The following is a 17,031-nucleotide window of genomic DNA, read 5'->3' as shown; positions in this document are numbered from 1 at the left end:
AAGAGGCACTTGGCATTTATGATCCTACTCCACACTTGAAATTCTGTTTTGTCTCCTTCAAAATCTTCAGACAATGTTCCAGGGGTCCTAAAATGTCAAAGCAACTAATTTGCATTCAGTAAGAATACTGCATCCACTGTTGTGATGATGTCTGCCAATTCCACAGCAGATTGATTTTGTCCTATGAATTTAGTCGCTATTCTCCTTCAACAAGAACTTCAGATAATGGCCATGAATTGATTAAAATACAGAGTTAAAAGAAGAGTTAAAATACAGAAAAGCAATTTCCACTTTCAACTGGTCATTTGTGAAGTGTATAATCATTTATGAGCTGCAGATGTCCTGCTTAACCTGAGCTTCAACGTTTTCATCTCAATGAGCTTCAACGTATTTCACTTGATATCCAAACAGTTACACTTGTCTTTTGCTCATACAAATATGCTCCTGCAAATACTCTTCTTCCTACTCTCCTTTTTTCTCCTGCCCCCTCTTATATATCTTAGTTTCATGCCACAGAAATGTATATTGAAATGGGAACCATGTTAATTTTAGCATAATCAAAGCACAGCCCAGAACTACCACTTGGTTTGGTACTTCCTAGAAAGGTAGATCTTTAAAATATCCTGTCTTGTTTTAACAGAAAAAGAAAATGGAAGCTTCAAGAATTAACAATTTAGAGAGCAGTTAAAAGTAATAGATGATTACTCAATGTATCTCCTTAGTGATACTTTGCCATTCTGCCCATCTCCAAACTAATCTCTTTTGTGATTCAACTCTTATGGCAACCACTTTCTTGGTTATTCAGTACCATGAGATGTTTGGGATATCATGGAATGCTCTAACTCCAGAAAAAAAACTAATAAATAAGTAAAATAAATAAATAAAAAACCTTCTTCAGTGCATCAGAAATGGAGCCATCACTTACTTTCAAGTGTTGGATCCTCTACAGGTCTGGCAATAGTGGGGAAAGAGAGTAAAAAGGGAGCATGCTTCTTCAAACAGTGGTGCTATGTTTTTAACATCTTCTTCAAAATTGTGTTAATGAGAACTCATTCTCTCTAACTGGCCACTCAGACAGCACTGGGGAGAAATTGGGAGACTGTTTCTTAACACAGGTTTTAAAAATTCAGCTACTTATTGGCAGTCCTAGAGATTTTTCTATAGAAGTCCTCTTGAAATGAGGGAACAAGCTGCCCTTTTACAAGGAGTTGGTTTCTTATTGGAGAAAGACAGACCACCTCTACTGTACTATTAGACACTGGTATCCCTTTCCGCTTTACCTTTCTTCAGTGCATCATTACAGATAGCAGTTACGCCTAAAATAGGAATACAGAACAAATGCCTTATTTTTCATATGTGTCGGAGTACTATTGGCTTGGTTCTGATTGCCTTTGTCCTACAGGAGTCTTGTGAAAAAGCTGTAGCTGACAAAGAATTGTAGCATTTTATTGAGAACAATTAGTTCTCTTCAAAGGGTATGTGTAATTTTGGGTATGGAAGAAGCCTTTGAAGAATCAGTACTGACATGTCTAAGCCTCTTTTGCCATTGAGAAAAAAAATCATTGTTGTAGTAAAGAATGAGAACGGTTCACGATAGTTTGTTATTCATGTGCCCTTCGGATTTTTTACCAAGCGCGGCAAATTTTCTACTGTTAATTTGAAGTTTCTATTGCTTAATTACAGTAGTTATTAATATATAAACATTAATAACTGTTGTTCCTTTAGGCCTATCACTCTTTACAAGCAGAAGGAATCGGAGCGACACACCAATATGGTGATAAATTTAACCCTTGTACTCTCTTTGAGAAGAACATTGGTAAATCTTTCATACAGACACAAGAATTACATTTAAAAATGCAATTCTTTTTACTTATAATAGATGTTGAGTGCCACTAAATAAAATAAAATAAAAAACCTGATAGGAACATAGAAATTGCGATATTGGATCGTACCAGCACAATATGTAGTCAAATAACCAGTCTCTGACAATCGCCAGTAACAGATGCTTCAGCTGATTTGTGTTTATAAGATAGAAAACATTTGCAGGAATTTGCTAGGATTTTCCTTCACAGGTGTTATATGGATCAGTACCAATCAGAAATTAGGATGCTACTCTGGTAGTTGCAGTCAAGCATTCTTGGAGACATCTTCAGAAAGAAATATCCTGGGTGCAGAAAGTTAGCAAATGAATAAATAGACAGAACAGCCTAGAACTCTGACTTTGGACAGGTTTATGCTTAAAACACTGCAGTGGCATGGTGGTACTCCCCCTCCCTGAGTGATGGTAGCTATGTCGACAGGAGAGTTCTCCCATTGACTTAGGGCTGTCTACACCAGGGTAACGTCAGTTTAACTGTGGCTCAGGGGCATGGATTTTTCCCCACCGTTGAGCGACATGGTAATACTGACCTAATTTCTTGGTGTAGGGCTCGCCATTAACTATGCTAACAGTCAGGCAGTTCAAAAGGATTGTGAAGTGCACAACCAGACTGCAATCCACTGCCTCATGCTGGAGAGGATTTAGGATGATGTAAACATAGCACCAATTATAGAAGCCTCGGGCATGTTCACAGTTATCAGTCAGAACTCTCAGAGCTGGAAAAAGTAACATAACTTCTGTCACTGCTATTTCAGATGGGCAAGAAAAACAAAGAAATGCCATTCTTGTTGAAGTGAAAGGGAACAATGACCAGTGGCAGGCAACAACTGACTCAGAAAGGACAAGGTGAGAGGCAAATGATGTTCAAGTGTAACAAAGTACCAAGGGAACAAGGTAACTGCTGAACGTAAAGGTGGAGGGGTGCACGTATACTTTTCACAAAGCCATAAATAGCCATCAAGCCTGAGAGGTAAACAGAACACCTGCTACAGACCCCTACAATGCTTAGTGTCTGGGAAAATAAGGCTAGAAAGGGTACAGTAAAGTACAGCTGGTAGCTGGTACAGTGAAGTAATGCAACAGTCCTTCCAACTTGGCAAGTGCCTCCCATCCCTCACCCAGTGCTCCCAGAAACATGCTTACACTGAAAGCTGCCTCCAACTGCCAATGTTAAAGGGGTTGCTAATATAGCCAGCAGTGTTGACTGAACATCTGAGTGGAATTGTGATGTGAAGCTATGGACTTTCCTCAGTGCCAGGAGGCCAGTGTGGGGCAAAGTGAAAGCTACACTGTCCCTAAAGGTGCATCAAGAGCTTCTACTCCATGGAGGGTTTTGCCTGCTCCTGCCTCATGCAAGCACAAGGTCATCTCTCCAGCTTCATGGAAAGCAACTCCTCCCTACTATAATGTTCATCACTCTGTTTCCAGGAGCCACAACTAAGCCTTAAGAGCAGAGAATGATAGCATAGCTGTATTGGAGGCAGCTCAAAGCAACATCAGAGCAGATGCAGCCTGTTACAAAAGGGAGACATGCACTTTCTCTCTTGTGGAGACATAACTTTTGTTCTTTTTTGTTTTTCTTTCTTGCCTCTTCTCTATTTGGGTTTAGTGACTTTTATAACCTTCTTCCAAAATTCATGATTGTATGCCAGTCTATCATGTAGATTGGTTTCTCTGAGATCTGCTGATATCTGGTCCATAGACGTAGTCTTTGGTCTCCCCCTTGGTCATCTTCCAACTACGATAGTTAAAAGAGCCATTCAATCGATTTAGCTCTCTGATCTCTGCTGGATATGCCCATACCACCATAGCCTATCTTCCCCTCAACTTGTCTTCATTTGGAGCAATCTGCATTAGGCCCTTTACAATCTCATTTCATTTCTGATCATTGTCCAGTCGTTCGACTGTCTCAACATCTTCATTTCTGTGGTGGAGAGCATATTGATTTCTTGTCTAGTGGCTGGGCAAGTCTCTGTTCCATAGATAGAATTGTTAGAATTACCATTTTAGACACTCTACCTTTTAACTTTATTGACATCTTTTTATCACAAAGAACTGGAGTCAGCTCCCGCCATTTGCACCAAGCAGCTTTAACACAGTGCTGGGCATCAGTCACATTTGTTGAATCTAAAATAATAAATGATTTTAGATTGAACTTTTATACGTTTTCCTTTATCTATGGAAACATCATGAGCCCCAGAAACATTTATATCTGAAATGTTTATAATATTCTTGGCATTGAGAGATTTGAGTTAGCAGCCTCAAAAACTCACACCTTCCTCTTTCCAAAGGTAGATAGTTCCACATGGAGAGTTTAGGATAGAACGTTTTTGGTATTCTTTAACAGTGGATACTCATTCGTCTTTTGTGTACTATGGCTCACTCCTAAAAGCTTTCTCAGGGTTGTCTCATTACCATGTCTATAACAGTCAATGGCAATCCTCTCTTCAGCCAGTTTCAAAGTTATTTCCAGTGCATGGTAGTGAATATTATATATATATATATAAAGAAACAGAGACTGGAGATGAAATTCCGTATTTGGGTGTGAAGTTTTCTGAAGTCTAAGATTTTAGCCATGTAGAGGGGCTGAAGGTCATAGATAATTGTTTCTCCAATCAGTTATTCACAGATCTGTAACATAGATGGACATGTAATTCAAGCATTATTGAGGCTTTTGTTAGATGCTGTCATGCCATGGCCCTGATCAGGTCTGCAGAACTGCTCTGAGAAGTGTTTCAATAAAATGAGTTTTGAATGGGAACCGAATACATTTTTTGAGCCTGATTCTCAAGGGACAAGCCCACTGGGGGCCCATAAGAAACTGAGCATCTCTATAGCTTGATTTAATTTAAGCAAGCTCATCCTTTGTAGCACTCAGCTAGGCCATGGGGTTTCCACAAAATGATGAGCAGCTATTTCTAGTGACAATACAGTTTGCCAATGGGGGACAAAATATTTTTAGCCTCTTATCTTCAGGACCAAAATATAGTCTGCTAGTTTGCTTTCAGAGAAAAGAATCCTGCCAGTTTTCCAACAGCTTGCACCAGTTCTCACTGTAACACTCAAACAAACTGAAAACAGCAAACTCAATTAATTCACATGTAATCTGTGACAGAGCCCCATGTTAGGCCACCTATAACACATCCCTGTGGTACTAATGTGTTTGTGTTTATAATGGGCTCCCTTCAAACAGCTCATCAGCAGGGCTGCTCCGTTGCTGTGGGAAAAATATGGCCCATGAGGGGGAGCTACACCTTGAACCTTTACAAAATGAACACGAGGAAAGTACAAATTGGTACTCAGGCAGATCAGCATGAGGTTCGCAACCAAGAATAGTCCTGCTGTGTACTCTCTACAGAGAAACTAGCCACTCTTTAGTATGTTTGAGTGCCATGGATTTAAGTGCAAGTGGAAAAGGGTTGTAGCCAACCACAGAACTAATGTTTGCATTGAGGTAGGAAAGAATGATGATGTGCTAAGCAGAAACTACAGCACATTTGAAAGTGCGCATTTTAAAGCTGATCTTGATTTGCAAGTATAAATCTAGCCATATGCAATTTGAAGATGTCCATTCCATAGAAACCCTTTTTCACTTACATAAATACACTGTACAGCAGAAGGTACTTCACAGGGATTGAGGAGGTAATCCTGATTTCTAATTAGCAAAGCACACAAGGTGTCATAAATATAAAGGGAAGGGTAAACCCCTTTGAAATCCCTCCTGGCCAGGGGAAAGCTCCTCTCACCTGTAAAGGGTTAAGAAGCTAAAGGTAACCTCGCTGGCACCTGACCAAAATGACCAATGAGGAGACAAGATACTTTCAAAAGCTGGGAGGAGGGAGAGAAACAAAGGGTCTGTGTGTCTGTCTATATTCTGTCTTTGTCGGGGATAGACCAGGAATGGAGTCTTAGAACTTTTAGTAAGTAATCTAGCTAGGTACGTGTTAGATTATGATTTCTTTAAATGGCTGAGAAAAGAACTGTGCTGAATAGAATAACTATTTCTGTCTGTGTATCTTTTTCGTAACTTAAGGTTTTGCCTAGAGGGGTTCTCTATGTTTTGAATCTAATTACCCTGTAAGGTATCTACCATCCTGATTTTACAGGGGGGATTTCTTTATTTCTATTTACTTCTATTTTTATTAAAAGTCTTCTTGTAAGAAAACTGAATGCTTTTTCATTGTTCTCAGATCCAAGGGTTTGGGTCTGTGGTCACCTATGCAAATTTGGTGAGGCTTTTTATCCAACATTTCCCAGGAAAGGGGGGGTGCAAGTGTTGGGAGGATTGTTCATTGTTCTTAAGATCCAAGGGTCTGGGTCTGTAGTCACCTAGGCAAATTGGGGAGGCTTTTTACCAAACCTTGTCCAGGAAGTGGGGTGCAAGGTTTTGGGAAGTATTTTGGGGGGCAAGACGTGTCCAAACAGCTCTTCCCCAGTAACCAGTATTAGTTTGGTGGTGGTAGCGGCCAATCCAAGGACAAAGGGTGGAATATTTTGTACCTTGGGGGAGTTTTGACCTAAGCTGGTAAAGATAAGCTTAGGAGGTTTTTCATGCAGGTCCCCACATCTGTACCCTAGAGTTCAGAGTGGGGGAGGAACCTTCACACAAGGCAATCTTAAAAACTAAAATGGATAAGGCAGGCCAATATTAGATTGGGTCAAGTTGCGGCTTCACATACACTCTTAGGCTAGATTTGGTTTTATTAATGATTTTCAGACATTTTCCTCTAATTTATGTGACAGCAGCACTGGACCATCTTAAAATAATTCAAACATAGGGTAGTAAGATGGAAAGAGAGCAAGTCGCAAACAACAGCCAAAGCTATTAGCCAATAATTAGTTCGGCACAAAAGCTGGTGCTACCAGCTCACTTAGGATATGTGCACTGAAAAAGAAGTGTGTTCTTAACTTGGTTTAGCTAACCTGCATTAGAATAGGAGTGAAGACATAGCAACTCTGTTTTCAACTCAGGTTAGCAGCTTGAGCTCAACCCCAGGTTCCCCTAGCCAGGGAAATTTGCTCTCTTAGCCTCAATTAGGTAATCTGAGTTAAGAACACACTAGTTTTTTGGGATGGTTAGACACGGCTAGATTGTAGGCAGATCTTGTTTCAATAGTTACAGAATAAGCTTCTTGCTGTGATTAAACAGTTAGGTGCGATACAATTCCATGTACATATCAGGTTAGGTTTGGTTTTGTAAGATTCAAGTGATATATGAATAAAATAGTATTATTCTCCAGTTAAGATGAAGAAAAAACAGATGTAGGCAAATACAACAAAAATTTATTCACAAATAGTCTTCCAAATAAAACCTCAATTTGCTTTACCAGCACGCACCATCCCTGTTGTTCACCAAAGATGTTTATGGATAATTAGAGTATTGTGGATGGTTCCCAGTCAGAATGAAGGCACTTTTAACATCTCTTTATGGGTGTATTTGGAAGGTAATGAAATATAACACTGATCTGAAATGGAGGATGGCGGGAATAATGCATTAGAAATTGCCAAGTAAATTACCATATACAAAGCAGCGAATATAACATATATATAAATTCAAATAGTAAATCTGCAAATTCAAGTAGCAAATCCAACAAAAACTGACAGTATATGTTTCACTGTGTGGAAATTGCTTTTTGAGAATATACTAACTGGCTATCTAGTAAAATGTGCTAGCAGTCCTAGAAGTATTTCTCAGCATACCTCTAGTAGAGAGTATCCTCTGGGTGCTAATAGTCTATTTCTGGCCCATCTTGAGCCAGTTCTGTCCCATGTAGTAAAATAAAAATCAATAGATGTGCTAACATTTTTTTCAACTGGCAGCAAATGCCAGAAGAGCGCAAGTTTTACTGAGATTGTTTATGTTTCTAGGATGATTAAGAATAAAACTCTTTGATCTTTCTGTCAACTTTTTAATGTGCATCCTCTACAGAATTCTGATTTTGCCTTATTATACGATGAAATAATATTTTAAACTCATATTAGGGCAAGCACACTCACTGGTAACCAAATCCAAACAGAACACCTTCTGTCCTCCAAATGCATTTAAAAGCCAAATCAGCCAGTATGTCAGCCAGTAAATACAAAAGGAAAATGACACTCAAAGGGGTGGATATAACTTCTAACATAAAACTGTGCACACAAACATGAAGAGCCATCTCCATCCCTCGTATAACTCTTCTGAAGTCAGTGGAAGTTCATTCTGATGAATTTGGCCCAAAGATGTTAAAATGAGAAAATGAAAAGATAAATAGCAAGTCGCTGAAGCTGCTAGGGGAAAACAAGCATGGGACCATGAAGCTCGGGTACATTAACCCACTAAACTGTAGCTGTAAACTAAGCAACAGCAAGAGAGATCATTCTATGTACAATATCTGTAGCTAGGAAGCTGTTATGACATTGCTTTCCCTGTCCTGCACCCTGTCATTTCAGAGCAGAATCTCTCCTGACCTTTATCCCCCCCCACACCAAAATACACCTAACTTCAGAAAGACATAGCTGTTACTGCCTTACTGCGCTTCAGACAGCAGATACCCACTTGCTTTCTGTGGTTTTTATTTGTCCACGATAGCTGCTCTTGTGCTTCCTACAGTTACTACTGGCCCTCCCCTTACTACTTTCACTTCTTTTTTTTTTGATGCACAGCACAGTAAAAAAGAACTGCCAGAGCTCTGGGCTCCCACAATTCCCCATGTAGCTACCCACTTGGTCACAATAAAAAGGGAAACCAAAATCTGTTCTCATTAAATACTTTTATACTTGCCATTTCTATATTTTTCATGCGAGGGAGGAAATATACATTACTATTCACTATGATTCACAGAAGCTTCTCTCACTAGTCTGAATGCAGTTTAAAACAAGGGCACAATGCTTACTATTTTGTTAGGCCGATTTGAGATGTACAGACTTTTCAGGCTGCAGGATGACTCCTGACATACACCCATGAAAGCAGTGGATTAGGGAGTCAGGTGACTCAGGTTGTATTCTGAGTTCTGCCACTGACTCAGCATGTGACCTTGGCCAAGTCAGTTAATTGATCCATGCCCTAGTTCCCTGCTGTAAGATGGAAATAACTCTACTTATCCAACTTGGAGGACTACACAAGAAAACAGTGACAGGCACTTGACTATTGAAATTTACATGACTGGTCACACAGGCAAACAAACATTCTAGAGGAAAATGCTGTCCCTCTTCTTGTGGTAGGGCATGCCAGGATAGCGGCAGAACCATGTGCTCTCAGTGTGCAAGGTGAAACACTGTTTCAAGAGCCCAATCTGAGGGTGCCTTGAGCAGCCTTATAGAGCCCAAACTAGAGGAAGGTTTTCCTTTCCCCTCAACCTGCAAGGAATTTCTCTATGACCAGCCCATTTCTTCACTGGGAGAAAGGCTGGTTAAGGCTGTGAACTCGGGCTCAGGGCCATGGCTTACTGCAGACTTCCTGTCTGACCTTGGGTAAGTCCATTAATAGTGCTGTACCTCAGGTCCCCTCTGTGAAAGGGAGAAAATAAAATGTCCTCTCTCCTACCCTTTGTCTGGTTCTTCTACATAGACCGTAAGCTCTTTGGGGCAGGGACTGTCTCATACTTCATGTATGTACTGCTCCCAGCACAAATGATCACCAATTTATGTTGGGGCTTGTAGGTGCTACTGTAATACAAATCATAGAGTCATAGAAATGTAAGGCTGGAAGGGACTTGAGAGGTCATCCCAGTCCAGCCCCTGTGGTGGGGAAGAGCCAAGTAAACCTACTGATAGGGTGTAACAGGGGACACTCACCTCTTGAGCGCCTCCTGCTGCTGAGTGCTGCTCTGCAGACCTGTCCTGCTCCTGGCCTTGTAAGTTGACCTCACTTGGTGGATCATCAGAGGCTCAGCCCTACAGCCAAGTCACAGTCAAAATGAACCCCTTCTGGGATAGCAAAGAATCCAACAAAACTGTGTCTGCCATCACCAGACTCTTCAGCCCCAGCTCTTGTCCCTTTTAAATTCAGTCCTTTGCTCAAGCTGCCAAACAAGCCCGTCCTCTTCTCAGGACTTAGGTTAGGCTTGTCTCCACTTTCTTGGGGTTTATACCACTTCACCCGTGACCAACAGGGGAACCCAGACCTGCCCACTACCCTGGGTTCCACCCCAGGGACCATATAAACAGCAGTCATATAGCAGCAGTGCTATATGAAACAGCAGTGCTCATTTCAATTTGTTGCAGCTATTTCCCTGGGCCGCTTCCTGCCTGTCCTTTTATCTTCACCCCCTACTTTAGGGTTAAAGTTCTCAGGTCTTCTGTCTCCCAGCTTAAGCAAACAGAGCTAGAAGCAAACTCTGGTTATCCCTCAAGCTCCTTTGGCCAGTGAGGAGCATACATCATTGTTCCTCTTGTCCCAACCAGAAACTAACCTGCTAAGGCCCTGCAGCTCCTTTTAGCTGAGCCTGCTGAGTTCTGATTGGTTCTACTTCCCTACAGCCTCTCTAGGCAGGCCTCAAGGACCCACCTCCACTGCTCTTTTCTTGGGGCAGGGTATAGTAGGACTATGGGGCCTCCTGGTACACCCCAACACATAGGGATTTCACAAACTTCCTTGGAAGTCTATTCCAGAGTTTAACTACTGTGACAAAGTTCCTCCTCTGCCTTGGTGGGTCCTGAGCTTATTGGCGGATTTTCCTCACCTCAGAGGTTCACGGCAGCCCTCAGTTTGGCCACTTGAGTGGGTCAAATCTGCCATCCACTCAGTTAGCCTCATCACTGGCCAGCATGGGGAAAGGAAGAAGAACAATCCTCGCAGTCTCTACTGATCCACCTAGTGGATCGGGGAACAGGCCAGAGACCTTCCCCTCTGGTGGAACCTGCAGTCCAGATCAACTCCTCCGGTATCAAGTAGGGAGCTGGGGGGATGGATGAATGGGGGAACCCAGGCCTGCCCTCTACTCTGGGTTCCAGCCCAGGGCCCTGTGGTTTGCTGCTGTCTACAGTGGCTCCTGTAACAGCTGCGTGACAGCTACAACTCCCTGGGCTACTTCCCCATGACCTCCTCCCAACACCTTTATTGTCATCACAGGACCTCCCTCCTGATGTCTGATAATGCTTGTACTTCTAAGTCTTCCAGTAGTATGCCTTCTCACTCTCAGCTTCTTGCACCTCTTGCTTCCAGCTCCTCGCATGCACACCACAAACTGAAGTGAGCTCCTTTTTAAATCCAGGTGCCCTGATTAGCCTGCCTTAATTGATTTTAGCAGCTTCTGATTGGCTGCAGGTGTTCTAATCAGCCTGTCTGCCTTAATTGTTTCCAGAAAGTTCCTGATTGTTCTGTTCTTCCCTGTTACCTTACCCAGGGAAAAGGAACCTACTTAACCTGGAGCTAATATATCTGCCTTCTATCACTCTCCTGTAGCCAGAAAACCTCACCTGGCCCAGACACGAAAAGGATTGACAGATTGATAGCTCTTTCTCGATTCTGTGGGTGATGGTGCATGGCCGTTCTTAGTTGATGGAGCGATTTGTCTGGTTAATTCTGATAACGAACGACACTCTGGCAAGCTAACTAGTTATGCAACCCCCGAGCCCTCCTGGCCCTAGCTAAAATGGCCATCTATAAAACCAGAGTGAGGAGGTTGGCCGATGGAGTCTCCTGTGACTGTGGGACCTATTTCCAATCCTCTGTCCATTCACGTATCCAGGCAGAGTTTCTCTGGGCGGTGTCCACTGACTCCCTTGACGCCTTTGAGGAGCAGTGGGCTCTGTCCGGGGTTTTCTGCTCGGTGTCCCCATCCAGTTCCCTTCGTTTGACCCTTTGACCACACTCCTGTTCCTGTTATTTCATTAGTTGTCCCCCGTATTTATTTGGTGTCCAGGTCCTGTGGATCCCCCTCTTAGGCTGCGGGGGGATCACTCTCCTGTAGCCATCTGGCCCGACCCTGTCACACTACCCTTATAGTTAGAAAGTTTTGTCCTACCTTTAGTGGATGTAGAAAACAATTGATCACAGCCCCCTTTAGAATAGTCCTTAATATATTGAAAGACTCATCAAGTCCCCCCGTCAGCTTTCTTTTCTTCAGACTAAACAGAGCCAGTTTTTAAAACTTTTTCTTATAGGTCAAGTTTTCTAAACCTTTTATCATTTTTGTGGCTTTCTTCTGGACTCTTTCCAATTTTACCACATCTTTCCTGAAGCATGCTGCCCAGAATTGGACACATTACTCCAGCTCATGCCTCAGCGTCAAGTAGAATGGTACAATTACCTCCCATGTTTTACATATGACACTCCTGTTAATACACCTGAAAAGATTAGCCTTTTTTGCAACTGCATCACTTTGTTGATGCATATCAAAGTATGATCCACTATAATCCCCAGAGCCTTTTCAACAGTATGACCACCTAGCAAGTTATTCCCCATTTTGTAGTTGTGCATTTGTTTTTTCCTCCCTAAGTGTAATACTTTGTACTTGTCTTTACTGAATTTAGTTGATTTTAGACCAGTTCTCCAATTTGTCAAGGTCATTTTGAATTCTCATTCTGTTCTCTAAAGTTTTGCCACACCTCCCAGCTTGGTGTCATCTGCAAATTTGATAAGCACACTCTCCATTTCATTATCCAAGTCATTAATGAAACTACTGAATAGAACTGGGCCCAAAAAGATCCCTGCAGGACCCCACTAGATACACCCTCCCAGTTGGGCAAACCACTGAAAATTCTGCTTTGACACAGGCATTGACTTTGTCAGTTCCCAGGGGGTGCTTGACCCCCGTTCCACCCCAGGCCCCACCCCCACTCCACCCCTTTCTGACCCCATTCTGCCCAACCCCCGCCTCTTCCCACCCCCTCCCATGAGCGTGCCCCACTCTCGCTCCATCCACCCACCACCACCGTGCCTACTGCCCGCCACTGAACAGCTGATCACGGTGGGCGAGAGGTGGTGGAGTTGACCAGAGCACCCACAGAGTTGGCGCCTATGCTCTTTGAGTATGATCTTTCAACTAGTTGTGCACCCACTTGACAGTAATTTCATCTAGACAACATTTCCTTTGTTTATGAGAATGTCACATAGGATTGTGTCTGAAGCCTAACTAAAATCAAGATATATCAAATCTACAACATCCCCATCCACTAGGCCAGATCCCCATCAAAGAAGGAAATTAGGTTGGTTTGGCATGATTTGTTTTTGACAAATCTATGCTGGCTATTCCTTATAACTCTATAATCCTGTAAAAATTTCTTGCTTAATAATTTATTCCAGTATCTTTCCATGTAGTCTATAACTCCACCAGTCCTCTGTTTCCCCCTTTAAAGATAGGGACTATGTTTTCCCTTCTCCTGTCTTCTGGGATCTGACCCATCCATGCGTTCTCATAGATTATTACTAATGGTTCCAAAATTGAGTCAGCTAGTTCCTTAAGTACCTTACGATTGATTTCATAATCAGTAGTGGTAATAAGTAGTAACAATGATAAAGAGAATCTTCTTGGGTTAGAATTTGAGCAGAACTTCAGCAAGAGGGAGTTAATATTCTTATGGGAATTACTATTCTTACCCACAAGGCTATCATTCTTCTTTTTCTCACTGGCAGAAACTATAATATTTGAATAGTCCAGCTGCATTTGGTTATTCCCCGCACCACCCATATTATAGTTGGAATTAAATGTTTAAAATTAACTGTACAAAACAGTATTTAATACATAACCAATTCTTAGTCTGATGGAGAAGGTGAATATAGGAAATGATTTCTCAAAGTATCATTTGGAAACTGTAGTAATTTTTTTATTAAAATTTACATGCATATGCCACTTAGATGCAGCTCATTCCTCATTAGCTTTTGATGAAAAACTCAATTATTTGCTTCTACATACTGTATTGATTGTGGTTATGCATTTAATAATTCACACCACAAGTATCTACATTCAGTGAATACAATTAAGTCATATTAGTCATTTTTGCTCTGTATTTTAGTGTTCTCAAAATTTTGATATTTTAAAATCTGTACCAATGTAGACATTTTCTACATGAAGATAAAGATTATTTACTTTCCCACGTTTTCAACACAGCTGAAATTAACATGACACTGTTGTTAAACAAGAATAGCTTCTCCAATTTACATGGCTTCTTGTTACGCTGATGGGCTTATTTAGTGCCAGCATCTTCAATGAATGTCAATTTGTGGCAGGGTGAGTGACCCTCTTCTCCTGTCTGCCTGCACAAATGGCTCTGACACCCTGGGTTTGGAACCACCACTGTACACTTTGTATTATATCAACCACCACCCTCCTGCAGTCCCAGTCATACAGTGCAGCAATTCTATTTACAGGGTCAGACAATCATCATCCCCTTTTGCGAGAGGAATGAGCTCTCTTCATGCAAAGCTCTCCATTTATCCTAGCTCTCTGATGACTGGCTGGCTTCCTCCTTCTCCTCAAACAAACAATTCCTTTTTGTGTTCTTTACAAACCACTGCATGTTAACAGGCTAACTGGGTCACTACCTTCCTAAACCCAGTCTGGCCTAGTAATCAGGCAAACTCCTGACCAGTTAGGCTGTCTCTGAGGGAACCTAATTTGTGAGGATAGTGACAAGAGTGCTGGCTCAAGACTCTCTCTTAGCACTCTGTCACACAGCTCAGAGGATCATGTCTGGTAGCTAAGTCTTATCTGTGGAGCCCACACACACTTTTTTTTTCATGCTCCCAAGAAGAACTGCACCTTTGATCAGGGCCAGAATTTTCAGACTTAGCCCTGGTCTACACTACGCATTTTGGTCAAATTTAGCAGCATTAGAGCAATTTAACCCTGCATCCATCCACACAACAAAGCCATTTTTGTCAACTTAAAGGACTCTTAAAATCGATTTCTGTACTCCTCCCTGACGAGGGGATTAGCGCTGAAATCGACATTGCTGGGTTGAACTTGGGGTCGTGTGGATGCAATTCGACAGTGTTGGCCCCCGGGAGCTATCCCAGAGTGCACCATTGTGACCGCTCTGGACAGCACTTTCAACTCAGATGCACTAGCCAGGTACACAGGAAAAGCACCGGGAACTTTTGAATTTCATTTCCTGTTTGGCCAGTGTGGCAAGCTCATCAGCAGAGGTGACCATGTAGTCCCAGAATCGCAAAAGAGCTCCAGCATGGACTGAACAGGAGGTACTGGATCTGATCACTGTATGGGGAGATGAATCCGTGCTATCAGAACTCCGTTCCAAAAGACAAAATGCCAAAATATTTGAAAAAATCTCCAAGGGCATGATGGACAGAGGCTATAACAGGGACCCACAGCATGAAAATTAAGGAGCTCAGGCAAGCCTACCAAAAAAACCAAAGAGGCAAACAGCCACTCTGGATCAGAGCCCCAGACATGCCGCTTCTATGATGAGCTGCATGCAATTCTAGGGGGTGCCCCTATCACTACCTCACCCCTGTCCATGAACAGCTGCAAGGGGGGAGTCTCATGCAACAGGTATGAGGATTTTGGGGATGAGGAAGATGATGAGGAGGAGGATAGTGCACAACAGGCAAGCGGAGAAACTGTTCTCCCCGACAGCCAGGAACTGTTTATCACCCTGGAGCCAATACTCTCCCAAGGTGGGCTCCCGGACCGTGAAGCCGGAGAAGGCATCTCTGGCGAGTGTACCTTTGTAAATATAATACATGGTTTAAATGCAAGAGTGTTTAATGATTAATTTGCCCTGAAGACTTGGGATGCATTCGCAGCCAGTACAGCTACTGGAAAAGTCTGTTAACGTGTCTGGGGATGGAGCAGAAATCTTCCAGGGACATTATTAAGTGGACATTCAGAGGTGGCAGTTCCTGCTGGGCTGTTCGCGTTGCCTGTGGCTGAAAAGAAATCATCCCCACTTTTAGCCACATGGTGGCAGAGGGCCCATTCACCCTGAGCTGTTCGCATTTGGTTGGCAGGGATCTTCCCTGATACTAGTCATGTGGTGGGAGGAGGGGTGAAGCCATCATCCCAGAGAATTGGGGGGGGGTGGTTAGTTGGGTTTGTGCTGCACGTTAACCCAAAAACCGCAGCCCCTCCTTTAAGTGGCCAATCCAACGAGTGCTTGGTATGGGAAAGGAGGGCGCTGCTGTTTGAAACCATTCCCACATGTTATGAAGGTTGAAGAAGCCAAAAGACTGTGGCTTACCATGGCTGCCTGCAAGCCAAATTCTGTTGCCCTGTCCTGCACCAGATCTCTCACACCAAACTGGCAGGCCCTCAATATAAGAGGCAAAATGCGACCTTGTACCGAAAGCACATGTGCTATGTAATTGTCAAGGTTCCTCCCCCACACTGAACTCTAGGGTACAGATGTGGGGACCTGCATGAAAAACCTCCTAAGCTTATCTTTACCAGCTTAGGTCAAACTTAGCACCCCCCCTTTCCTGGGAAATGTTGGATAAAAAGCCTCACCAATTTGCATAGGTGACCACAGATCAAACCCTTGGATCTGAGAACAATGAAAAAGCATTCAGTTTTTTACAAGAAGACTTTTAATAAAAAATAGAAGTAAATAGAAATAAAGAAATCCCCCCTGTAAAATCAGGATGGTAGATATCTTACAGGGTAATTAGATTCAAAAACATAGAGAACCCCTCTAGGCAAAACCTTAAGTTACAAAAAAGATACACAGACAGAAATAGTTATTCTATTCAGCACAATTCTTTTCTCAGCCATTTAAAGAAATCATAATCTAACACGTACCTAGCTAGATTACTTACTAAAAGTTCTAAGACTCCATTCCTGGTCTATCCCCGGCCAAGACCAGCATAAGACAGACACAGACCCTTTGTTTCTCTCCCTCCTCCCAGCTTTTGAAAGTATCTTGTCTCCTCATTGGTCATTTTGGTCAGGTGCCAGCGAGGTTACCTTTAGCTTCTTAACCCTTTACAGGTGAGAGGAGCTTTCCCCTGGCCAGGAGGGATTTCAAAGGGGTTTACCCTTCCCTTTATATTTATGACAGTAATATTATCAGCTTGGTTCACCATGAAAGAGTCTACCCATTGTTCTCTAAAATGTGTCTCTTTAAATAATACTCTCCCTTTTTTTCCTCCTGCAGCTGCAAATGTTTTAACACTCCCCCTATCATCTCCATCCCAGAGGCTAGCACAGATAAGAAGGCGAAAAAAATGCACTCGCAATGAAATGGTCTCTGAGCTCATGCAGTACTCCTGCACT

Source organism: Eretmochelys imbricata, chromosome 7 (genome assembly GCF_965152235.1).
Source record: "Eretmochelys imbricata isolate rEreImb1 chromosome 7, rEreImb1.hap1, whole genome shotgun sequence".
Lineage (NCBI taxonomy): Eukaryota > Metazoa > Chordata > Testudines > Cheloniidae > Eretmochelys > Eretmochelys imbricata.
The sequence above is the reverse complement of the archived record's forward strand: the minus strand, read 5'-3'. Positions refer to the sequence as shown.